Consider the following 12,289-nt stretch of genomic DNA (forward strand, 5'->3'; position numbering starts at 1 on the left):
TACTTAGAAACATTACAGCATCTTCTAGTTAAAAAGAGAGCTAAGTGGGGCTTATACAGTAAAACCAGGCTAGACAGAAGAAAGTGATGCATATTGGAGGCCCATATTTCTCCGCACTGTTGTCCCAACATTTAGAAACACCCCTGGTATAAAAACAACGCTGTCACTTTTAGAAATTTTGTTCTGTTTTTTTTTTTCAAATACCAAAAACAAGATTCAGCCCACAATTTAATATTGTCAATATATTCTTCATTGCACAACTGGTACGCCAACTGTTACCTAAGCACTCAGGCTCTTCAAATCCCACACCCACACATTCTGAACTCATCTGCACCCAGATATGAATAAAGATGAATAGCATCTTGAGGAAACAGCTTCTCCATTCTCACATGGCAAAAGGCATGGAGCAAACTCCTCGTAGTGTCTCAGAGATTTCTCAGAGGAACAAGAAAGAACCCGAAAGCCACCATTTTGTCAGAAAAATCACATCCTCCTATGGCAATCTGCCCATTGGGGATTTGAAATTAAAAGGAACCTCAGATGTGCTTTCCACTCTCGAGGTTCTATGATTCTCTTATAAAGAAATGACTTTTCTTTTTTATTTTACTAATCTTAAGTTAATTAGATGTTGGTAGGTCAGCGGCCCAACTCAGCATCTCTTTATGGAGAATAGTTCCCGGAGACCTTGATGAAATTGCGAATGCTTAGAAACAGTCACTTGTTTGCATGCTGGGTAAATAGAAAAGCATGCTGCCTATATTTATTTTACTATCATTATGACTCCATGGGGTGAGCTAGTAAAAAGTGCCGGCTGTTAACAGCTTGGTGTATATGGATATAGATATAGATATAGATATAGATATAGATATAGATACAGATACAGATATAGATACACACACACACATACAACACACACACGATATACTCTAAAAGAAAGTATTTTCCCTTCATTTCAAAATCTGATTGCAGGAAACCCCAACACTCGAATGAATTATTTTCCAAATGTTTGTTTATAAACTGGATGTTTTTCACTCCATTTATTAGAGTTCACTTATTCATTCAACAAGTAGTTACTGAGTGCCTACAATGTGCCAGGCTATTGGTGAACATCAGAAACAGAAGTATAAAAACAGGCACATCTTTGCTCAAAGAGGTGTTTCACAAGGTGTCTCGATGCCCAGGCTAATCTATAGCAACCTCCTATACTAGTCAGCTCAGGCTGCCATAACAAAATACCATAGACAGGGTGGAACAGAAATTTATTTCTCACAGTTCTGGAAACTAGAAGTCCAAGATCAACGTGCCAGCATGGTCAATGTCTGGTAGGAGCTCTCTCCTTGGGTTGCAGATGGCCATGTTCCTGCTGCATCCTCTCATGGCCTTTCCATGTGTATGAGTGGAAAGAGAGGAAGCAAGCTCTCTGGTGTCTCTTCTTGTAAGGGCACTAATCCCACCATGAGGGCCCCACCCTCAAAATCTCATCTAAACCTAACTACCTCCCAAAGGTCCCATCTCTAAACACCAACACGTCAGGGTTAGGGCTTCAACACCTCCTAAATATCCAATGTGCTAGTTCACCTATAATGTTAATTCGATAGATTTAAGTGTTTCAAATCCATCTCAGAAGAGTGGGACCTTGGCTCCTCTGGGGTTCGGCTCCTATAGTGGTTAGGGGGGACAGGGCCCTAAATGTCAACAGGGGATGAGAGCTACAACAGCATCCAACACGTCAGTCCTGAGGGCCCAGGTGTCTTGGGGCTCAGAGGAGAGTGAAATGGACTCTGAGGCTCAGGGCAGCTCCTGAAGCAGAGATGTAAGATCTCTTCGGTGGGGCCAAAGTCCATAACTGATGTGCTTTTCTGAGTCAGGTATCCTTACTTCAAGGCCTGTCTGCATCTTTGAAGCTTCTCATGATCAAGTTCAGCCAGACAATACAACAAAACGAATAAAGATAACACAAAATCGGAATAACATCAAGATTCAATGTATCATAATAAGCAATTACAGATGCTTTTAAGCAGACCTGATGAAGCTGGGTGAATATCCACTTTCTGCTGCATGAAAGCCAACATCCCCCAGCTCAGCCCCTCACCTAGAAATAATTCAACTCTTCTAAGGTTTGATCATTTCCTTAAAAGCCTGCAAAATCAAAGCCAACCTGGAATAGAAAGGGATCAAAAGAGGGGAAATTACAGAAATGCAACTGCAGATTTTGACATGACCTGGACTAATACCTAGTCGGCTGACTTCTTCTCTGAGTTCTTCCCCACCTCCGAGAAGCACTCAACACACACCCCACAGAGGCTAGATGCACATTTCCCCTTGATCCTGAGTCCATGCAGAAGCAATCAATAACTCTTAGCTGGATCTCTGACACACAGACTTCCAAAATGGAATGTCAGGCTCCCAGTGATGTTTTTAACAGAGTGAAGAGGAACAAAATACTCCTACATTTCTCTTCTCCCACCTATCATTAAACTTAAAAAGGCAGGTGAGGACGTTCAGGTATCTTCGGGTGACTTCAATCAGGCTTGGGCTGTACTGCGTATACGGCTCTGCCACAGCATGTAGGGCCTGGGAATAATTCTAGCACACGTCTGGTTCTTTGCAAGGACTTTTTATCTCCACAGTCCGAAAGGCTCCTCAAAGCAGAGTATGTAGGACAAGAAATCTGATAGCCATTGGGTGGAAAATCAGGGCTCAGAGAGCTTCAGGGACTTTCACCTGTGGTCACATAGCTACTGGCACAATCATATCCAAAATTGGGAATTTCAATTGCAGATCTTATCTTTACACAAGCTAGGGAATCTGAAGGGCCACTCTTCTTGCGGGAGGCTGAAGACAGCCTTTGGATGGGTTTTGTTTTGTTTATTGTTTTGTTTTTAATTGAATTAGTTCTACATTATATATTAGGAGCTTTTGCATAAAAATATGAATTTCTCACTTTTTTTGGAAAATCCAAAGCTCAGACCTGTACTAGTGCAGGCAACAGAGGCAAAGCTAAGAGGAGACTGTAGCTCACTTCCCCGTGGATCTTGCCATAACCCACATATGATCAAAGACCCCCTCTCCCTCCATTGTCTCATGCTCAGCTGCACAAAACCCTAACAGGGACGTTGCTCCCTCTTCTGTTCCTGTGCTCACGTGACTTCCCTCGTCTGGGGGTGCCTCTATCTGTCTTGCCGGTTTGGTGAATATATGCAATCAATCTTTCAGGATTCAGTTCGAATGCCTCTGGCTCCAGGGAAGAATTCCGATTCACCTGGAAGAACTAACCAGGCTTTGTTCAAGGCTCTTGAACATTTTCTTGTGCTTGTTTTGTTGAACTTCTTCTCACATGTGTATACTCATTGCTGGGCACACAGTAAGCAATCAATAATGTGATCAATGCTAGGACTTAAATAGTACTTATCATATGCCTGACACTCTTCAAAACATCTTATCATGTTAACTCATTTAAGCCTCACAACTACCTATTATTATACCCATTTTACTTAGAGAAGACTGAGGCAAAGTAAAGGTTAGGACATTTTCCCAGTCACTCATTCAGCTATTAAGTGGCAGAAGAGGAATTAGAACTGAGTCTGGCTACCTCTGGATAGATGGGTGGATAGGTAGAGGGGTGGACAGTTAGAAGGAAGGGAAAGAGAGAAGAAGGGAAAGATAGAGGGAACGAGTAAGGACAGATGAACTGTCAGGAACAGGGAATAGCAAACAGAGAGACATGTGAAAGAGCACTTTCTGTGGCAGGAACTGCGAGTCTTTTGGTGGGGCAGGGGCAGGGGTGCCAGCTGGTGAATTTTAACAACACACTCTGGGGAAAAAGCCCTGTGGTGTCTGTCAGTTTCTGTGGTATAAATACTCCCACCATAGGTGATTTCAAGCTACCAACACGATATCACCGAACGCAGAGTTGGAGAGAAGAAATGTGAACAATTGGCAGCACTAACCAGGACTAACAACCAGCTCTATCACACCAGGGAGTGCGATATGCCAAGGAAAATGACAGATGAACAGACAGGCAGGACCAGGTGATGAAGGACCTATTAAACCGTACTAAGGATGTAATCCTCCTCGATGCAACAAGGAGTAATTTACAAGTTTTTAGCAGGGACTGACATTACCATATGGTTACAAAGAATCAGACACAAGATGGGCACAGAGTCAAAATATGACGATCCTCTTTTTCATCTTCCTACATCTTTCCTGAGTGACAACTATTGCTGCAAGGAAAGTTATCAATTGTTCCACTCCCTTCCTACTCTATCCCTTTAGCTGTCAACTATTCTTCCCTTCCATCCCCTTATTCTAGGCTCCCAGAAGTGTTCCAGGTGTCACAGACCCTCAGGACTGTAGAGTGTTCATCCATCATTGTTGGATCTGTGGCATGTAAGGGCTGGAAGGCCTAAGCAAAGAAGTGAGCTTGAACCAGCTTAAATAGGGAAGCCATCATATGGAGTATGACTAAAACAAGACACATCCTCGACATTATAGACTATAGAGCTGGAATGGGCTTTAGAAACCATTCAGTCTCCACTCATCCTCTTATTGGGGAAGCAGAGCAGAGGGCAGTCAACTTAACCAGCCCAAAGCCACTGAACTGGTTAGGGCCAAAGCTGGAACTAGAACCAGGTTGCTAGGTTCCCAGCCAAATAGTCTACATGCACATAAAGAGGGTGTTTTCTGATATATTGTCGCCTCTTGCAAAGTCAAAGGTTTTCTTAGGAGAGCTTTTTCTTCCACTAAGGAGGTTCCACTTCACCAGTTACAACAGACAGAAGCATGGTGATCTCCAGGAGCCGGGACATTCTGACATCCTCCCCCAACAAAGGACAATATGAGCCGTCTACTTAGGAAACATTCCATGACTACAGTCTCCTCTCCATCACTCAAGGCCTTATTATCCAGTTTAAGAATTCTTCAGATCCTGGCCTTTTCCCATGGGTCTCCATCCACCTACCTGTACTGAGGCCATTTCCTGACAACTAGGAAGTGGGCAGGGAGAGGAAGTGAAACTTTAAAAGCCATTGTGGCAGCTCTGTTTTGAAAAAAAATTGTCGGAGGGGAAGTTGAAACTTCCGGCTAAAATGCAATGTAGTCTGATAATTCAACCTCACTTCAGGTAAAATTGGCCAAGGCTACAGGGCATCTTGCCAAGACGGCCATTGGGAACTGTAACGCAGGCCAATGTTCACCCAGCCAGGAGCCAGAGGCTGCTGCTGCTCCAAGGAAACCCATTTTCCAATTCTTACAAAGGCATTCCATAGCCTGGCTGTGGCGCTGACATGGGAGCTTCTTTTAGCTAAAGTTCTTCTCTACTTCCCAATGCCCATCAGTATCCACAACCACGATCCCTAGGAATAGGGCAGATAAAGTGAATTCCTTGGTCCAGAAAAGTCAAAACTGGTCTAGGGAGAGAGATCCCAGAGAGGTAATAGCAGCTAAGAGAACCCTATGTTACAATTTTCCCAGGCTGTCCCAATTCACACCTATGTATTCCAGTGGTAGATAATAAATTAGATGATCACCCTAGTCTGGGATTCTCGGGGTCACAGACCTCCAAGGCCTCTATCAATAGAAGTCTAGGGATCCATGAACTTGAATGGAAAAAAAGTCACAAATTTGTTTACTCACATTGAACTACAATTTAGCATTCTATTATATTATGAATGCAGGCCACAAAGCTCAAATGCGGTAGCAGTACCAGTGATTTTGTCACCAATATAAATCAGGTGTCTTAACATCATAATACAATTGCTGCGGTGAGCTCACAGCAGCACTTATGCTCATCTCTTCTTCAAGATGAGGGAAGCCATTAGTCCCACCATTAGATTTTGTTATGCATACATTAGTAGGTCACAATGGTTTATGTATTATATATAACCATCTCAATAAAATTTCTGTTATAATCTTAGATACTGCATTTTATGCATTTAAACACATCATTCTGGGGTCCCTAAGCTTGTCAGACTGCCAAAGGGCACTGGGCATAGATAAAATTAAGAGCCTGGTGATGGAGAAGCCACATTAACAAGGCACAGGGGAATGCGAGACAGACCATGCCCTCTGGCTGAGGAGCTAGCCTGCCTTTGAGTTATCCGGATCATGAGGAATTATTTAAGTACATTATTCTTCCTCATACACCTCTTCTTCAGGGCTTTATTATACCCACTAGCATTCTTTATCATCTCTTTTTTTTACGCCTTTTTTTCCTTATCCTTCAGTTTTGTCTTACTACCAAATATCTTTTTAGTCTTCCCATGGTGTCACTGGGTTCTCTTCCTTTGGGTGTTTGTTTTCCCTTATGGCCTGTCTATTTTATCCACCTCCATTTCTCTCCTACCCCCACCCTCTGCTGCTTCTATGTTGCCTCTCTCTTGGTCCTCCTGACCTGGCTGGCTATCAGCCATCCCACCTTCATGGGTTTTGCAGCAGATAGTTTCGGCATCAAGAGTCTACACTGTATCTTCTATTAGGGAAGGGTATTAATTTTGTTTATAGGAAGTGATTCTAAGAAGCAACTGAAAAACAGACTGACCAGCCTAATAAATGACTATGAAACATTCTGTGGTAGGAGGATACCTAACTTTGCAAATCCAAGCTTAAATATAATTTGTAGAAAGGATGGAGAATGTTCCTGCTTGATAATCCCTGATGACCAGATGTCTAGGGAAGGTCGGCAGACTGGGCCGGGATTTTTCTCAGAGCATAAATTCCCAGTGTAGCCAAGGGAAAGTATACTGCTTAGTCACTGCTAACAGGGTGAGCCCTCTGCAAGCAGGCCTATCCAAGGATTGCTTTTCTAAATCAGAACTGAGGTTAGAAGACTAAAGAAAAGCCAATGAACTTCATGACCTTTGTGCTTTAGCTTTGGACAGATACACAAGTGTTCTTTATCTCCTCCCTGCCCTCACCGGGAGAAATATTGGTCCTGAAACAGCCGTCTCTCCCAGCAAGTTACTTAATTCTTACCTGCAGACTGAAAATTCTTTCAATGATCTAAAAAAGAAAGGAAGAAAGAAAGGAAAAAAAGAGAAGAAATAAACAAAAGAAAGAGGAAAAAAAAAAGAAACTAATCTGCATTTGAAAACATACTTTGGTGTGTCGGAGTATTACTCCACGTTTGAGAATGAGTCACAATATTTCATTTTTTATGTTTGTTTCCATTTTACTTCTAATACAAGGGACAAATCCTTTTTGAAAAACTGCAAGTGGAGTGACGCTTGCACTGCACAACTGCCCACATAAAAAGCAGCTCAGAGCCTCGGATAAAATGAGCCTTAGGATAAAACAAATTTTATAAACTGTCCTGATCTGTTCATTTATCCTCGTAAAGAAAAAAAAAATCTGTTTTCATCAGGGTGATTCTTTTTCAATATTTATTCATTTATTTATTTTAAATGAATTATACTGCCCTTACTGTTAACTTATCCTATTTGGGAAAATAGTATATTCCAAGCCTGTTAGCTTCTGAGAAGATTGCAGACTTCATTCTCATTTAAAATGGCCATTTGATATGTCATGTCGTGATGTGCTAATTCACTAAGTTTTCATAAAGCATATGCAGATAAATATTTGTACGTTAGATATAAGAGCTTCCATCATGGTTCTCAACCACTTGTAGAATAAAGCTCATCAATGTCACAATCTGCAGATAAAATACTAAATTTATTAATCTTATAGATTATTCAAATCTAAATACAGATAAGATATTGCATATTTATTTAAAATAAAATCCATGAGGGTAAAGTTTCTCAGGCTCTATTTACCCATTTGTTCCCCCTGCCAATGTCTTCTTCAGACTCCCCAGAATCTTATTATTTGACTTCTCTTGTTACTAAAAATAGGTCAAGTTCAAATGCTCTGTTCTTGATTATTTTTTATTTTTAAATATCTAACCCAAACTGAGAATTTTAATTCACATTATGTATTCCATAAATATATTTATTCATTGTGTTCTGAACAAAAAGGTCTCATTTTTTATAACCTGTTTCCCAGAACGTGTTGCTTAATACTAATTGTTATTCTATCAACACTCATATTTTTATGATTTAATATAAATTTATGCTGAAAAGAATTGTCCCAGTACAAGTGTTGTGTGGGCCCTTTAACACTACACCAGACAGGAGTAAAATGAATAGAAGGGATATGGACCACATAAATAGGATGAGGATACAGCAGCTAACCCCACTATCACCTCTGAAAAATCTAGGAATTGGGAACCAAGATGTCTGCCCAGGGGCAAATGAATTCTTCCTGTGGTTCCTAAAGGACAGACCACTTCTTTTGAATGTCATCATATCTGATTTCAGCGTTACATCTTTTTTCTCTAACATTGCTGTAATCCAGCTAAACCAACGTCCCTACCTTCAGAAGGTTATACCCTTCTGGGATGATCTGATTTTTAATAGTTCTCTCTCAAGAGCAGGGCAGCTGCGCATATTTTCCCCTACTTACATAAAAACAATATTCATTTCTAATTAATTCTTTAGAAAGTGAATGTTTCTCTTGAGATAACTGAGGATGCTGGGATTCAGATCAGTTATCCCAACACATATGGTAGACTAAGTGGTGGGAAGGAGGAGAAGGGGGAAGAAGAGCATCTCTTAGTGCACACTCTCCATAGCCATTTCCATCACACCAAAGCCCTTTACCAGCCAAACCTCATCTCCATCTCTTGCCATCCCCAAGCCTCCTTGACAGCACTCTTCCCTCAACCTCACCTTTTCCTTCTCCATGCCCAGTTACTGCCTGATGCTCCTAGCCTGGCCCCTCCCAGCCTCAGGGATGGAAACTGTTCCAGGTGACATAAAAGGCACCAAGTTTCCACCATCCTCCTGTAACTATTCCCCTCAATGTGATTCTGAGAAACAGCCTCTTTCCACTCCCCTTCTCCGTTTACTCCAGCTGGCATTTTGTTGTTTTATCTCCAAGGGGTGGACATCCTGGTACCATAGCTACGAAAAAAGACATGGGGTGTTCTTAGAAACCAGAATGCTGTCCTACAAGAATGCCTAGAGGTATATGGAATCCCTAAGCTGCTGGAGAAAGCCTCCTTTCTTACAGGGGCTCAGTGCATCAGAAAGTGGCAAAGAATTATTTTTCCCCTTTCTGAGCCCCAAGTGTATCCGCTAGAAAGATACTGTTTTCCCTCAGGTTTACATGACCCTAAAGTTTATCCAAAGCGTCAGAAACCCAAAAGAAATAATGCCAAATCATTTCATTGTATTCAAAAAGATTTTTCCCTCTGAGTTACTACATTTTCTCTTATTTTCACAAATACTTAGAAGTGGGGCAGGATAGGGCTACTCAACTTGACACGAGGATTTTGCTAAAATGGTTGAAAATCCATTCAGTTTTATTTAAAATCATCCAAAGTGTTGCATGGTTAGTTAATTTTTGTTGATTTGAAGGATTATAAATATCCTACTGAAATTTTTTGCAAAAGAGGTACACTTGTGGTGGTTTGTCCATCATATGATAGTGACTTTTTTGGTTATGCTGATTGAGGCATATATGAAAAATTAGCAAAACAGTCTATTTTTCAACAAGCAAGCCTCTCCCTAATTAATTAATTTTTCACGAATTAATTTTAAGATGCTGAAAAACCGCAGCAGTGAACATAATCTATTTATGCATAAACATAGTTTATTTTGACCAAGGGTCAGAAGACAGGAGTACTGGTACTAATTATGCTACGACCACACTGAGTGGCCTTGAGTGCATCACTGAATCTCCCCTCTGCCTCTGAATTGGGAGGGACCCTATCTGAGATCTCTTGAGCTCTCACATTCTATGATTCAATCACTAGAAAGGGACTCATTTGCAGAATACAGTTTCTATAGCCTAGGACCACAGAGCAAATCTCTGCTCGCATTTGGACCTCTCCTTCTCTTTCTCCTCACATTAAAAAGGGGAATGTCTACCACAAGGTTCAGAAAAGAAGTCCAATGCCAGCAGCCAATTCCCTAAATCTACTTCCAGTCCCACGATCCCATTCTACCAAGGTGCACACCAATAGGCTCTGAGGGGGACGATATGCACCATCTGTCTCCTCAGTGCTACAGCCACAGGGGCTCACAGGCAAGGACTGGCACCCACAGTATGCCCCAAGGGTTTGGAGTAAAGGGTTGGAGGCCTCACCCATGCTTCCTTGTGGACAAAGGGTCTTTGGTACCAAATAGGGCTGGGAGCATGGGGCACAACCAGGGTTCTTCACCCACAAGACTAACCAGCCCCACCACTTGCTAGTTGGATGACAAATAGCAAATGACAATTTCTCCATGGCTTAGCTTCCTTACCAATGAAATGCAAAAATAACTTTATCTTCCAGGGTTGTTGTGAGGATTGAAACTAAAACAGTGTACATAAAATATCTAGACTAGTGCCTGGCACAGAGGAAGAGCTCCCATCAACGCTGGCGCTGATTATTATTGCTATCCGTCTCCCCAGAATAGCTCCACAACCTGAAAAAACCACCTTGGTGTGGATTTGACGACTTCCTTCAAGAGTTCCCAAGGGACATGTTCCAACCTGTTTCTATGCCAAGGGAAGTGACCTGAGCACAAATCCAGGTGACAAGCATCCAGAAAGAACCGGGCCCTGGGGTGTCGGAAGCTAAATCTTGCAGAGCGAGGGACTTAGTTCTGGGATCCTACCTCAGGTGTCCAGGTAATTCGGCAGAAGCCAACGCTCTATCCCAGCGACGCCTGGTCTGTGAGGGTGTGGCCTTTGTGCTCAGGAGCTGCACCCGGAGCCTGCGCGGAGGGAATCCCCGTTCCCGCTCCTTGTGGCTTTGAAGCTCGCCGCGGGGAGACAGGGAGCTCGCTGCCCCAGGGGTACCCCGGGATGGGAGGGACCGACCTCAGGATTCCTCCCCGGAGCCCTGGTGAGTCGACGTCTCTTCCGGAAGAGTCTAGTCAAGGCTGGGGGCCCAGAAAAGGGGACTGCGCTGAGCTCTGCTTTCTCCCAGTAGGCACGGGAGAACAGGAGACTTCTACAGGGCAACTGCAAAGACGCCTGTGCCCCTAAAAGCTGCACGTGGGAGGTCTGAATAGGGAGGACCAGAGGGTTTTACGCGGCTCCAGACCCAATCAACCTCCAAATTCTTCTTTCTCTATGAGGCCAGTAGGAACCGAGAACCGGACTCTCAGCCAAAGGCACCGCTTGGAAAGGGGCGTGCACCTCCTCAGAGAGAAGGGTCAAATGGGGTGCTTCCAGGCCTTTGGCAGCCCAGTGTGTTCTCCACCAGGATAAATAGAGCCTGGGGGCTGCCCCTTCTTCGAAACAGCAGTCTGGGCCCCCTCCCGCAAGTGGTTTTCCATTCGAGATTGCTGGGGTGCAAATGAGGAAAGAGTCTTGCCTTCCAGCGTCCGCCAAAGCGTCTGGAACAACCAGAAGTATCTACCTAGGAGCTGCTAGGTGGGCAGACCCACCTCCGCCTGGGGCCCCGAGTCTGGGAGCCAGGTCTCTACTCACCCGATTCCCAACCACCCCCTCGCCCTGCGTTTCCCTGCACGCCCTCCACCTCTGCGCTCCGGAACCTCCCGGGCGCAGCATGGGGCTCCCCCACTCTCTTGCTCCGCCCAGGTGCGATTTGCGGAGGGGCTGGAGGCGGAGGGGTGGCTCCCACTGCAGCCTGCGCCCCAGAGCTCTCCTCCAACCCGTTCGGACCCCCGTCTACTCGCCAAGCGCTGGGGACTCCCCCCTACCCCGCACATACACCTCCCACTGGGGGGCCAGGAATCCCCTTCCCATCCTGCGGCTGTGGAAACATCCGTGACTCCGGAGCACCCGGCAGGGAAGGTGGGCGTGGGTCTGTGTACCCAGCTGCGGAGGTGGAAGGGTGTAAAAGCAGGAGCCTGAGAAAGGAGGGGACTACGGTCCTCTTAGAGCCAGGAAAAGCATCCCTGATCCATGATCTGACCACTCAGTCACCGCCCAAGACGCCAACGCATTCAGAATCTCGCCAGGAGGTTTGTTTCTCCTGGAGAGGGAGATCGCCCCATTCCAGGCACCCTGAGCCTGCCTTCCCAAGTCCCCCCGGGCCCTGGCATTCCAGGGCTCCATTCTATCTCTCTGCGCCTCCCCAGGTGCCCAGCCCCTCCCCCATCTGTATTTACACACCGGAGCCAGCGCCCTCAGGACTCAAATCCCCTTTCCTCCTCGTCAGATGACCGCTTAGGGCTGGCCCCTGGCCCACTTTAGAAAAGCCTTTTGGTCTCCCCACAACCAGATCTATCCCCGATCCTCAGCTTCCTCCCCCACCCCACCAGCAACCTTTTCTTTC

General features: G+C 44.5%; 1 long non-coding RNA gene across 1 annotated transcript; it reads right to left on the reverse strand.

Annotated features, from left to right (window-relative positions):
* Positions 1-1,240: 1,240 nt before the first annotated feature.
* On the reverse strand, positions 1,241-11,491 carry LOC138918242 (uncharacterized). The gene is made up of 3 exons (XR_011427330.1): positions 10,659-11,491; positions 6,973-6,999; positions 1,241-1,904 (listed from the first exon to the last, which is right to left on the reverse strand). It is a non-coding gene; the product is annotated as an uncharacterized lncRNA (long non-coding RNA).
* Between the last annotated feature and the right edge of the window lie 798 nt (positions 11,492-12,289).

This window comes from Equus caballus, chromosome 16 (assembly GCF_041296265.1).
Source record: "Equus caballus isolate H_3958 breed thoroughbred chromosome 16, TB-T2T, whole genome shotgun sequence".
Classification (NCBI taxonomy): Eukaryota; Metazoa; Chordata; class Mammalia; order Perissodactyla; family Equidae; genus Equus; species Equus caballus.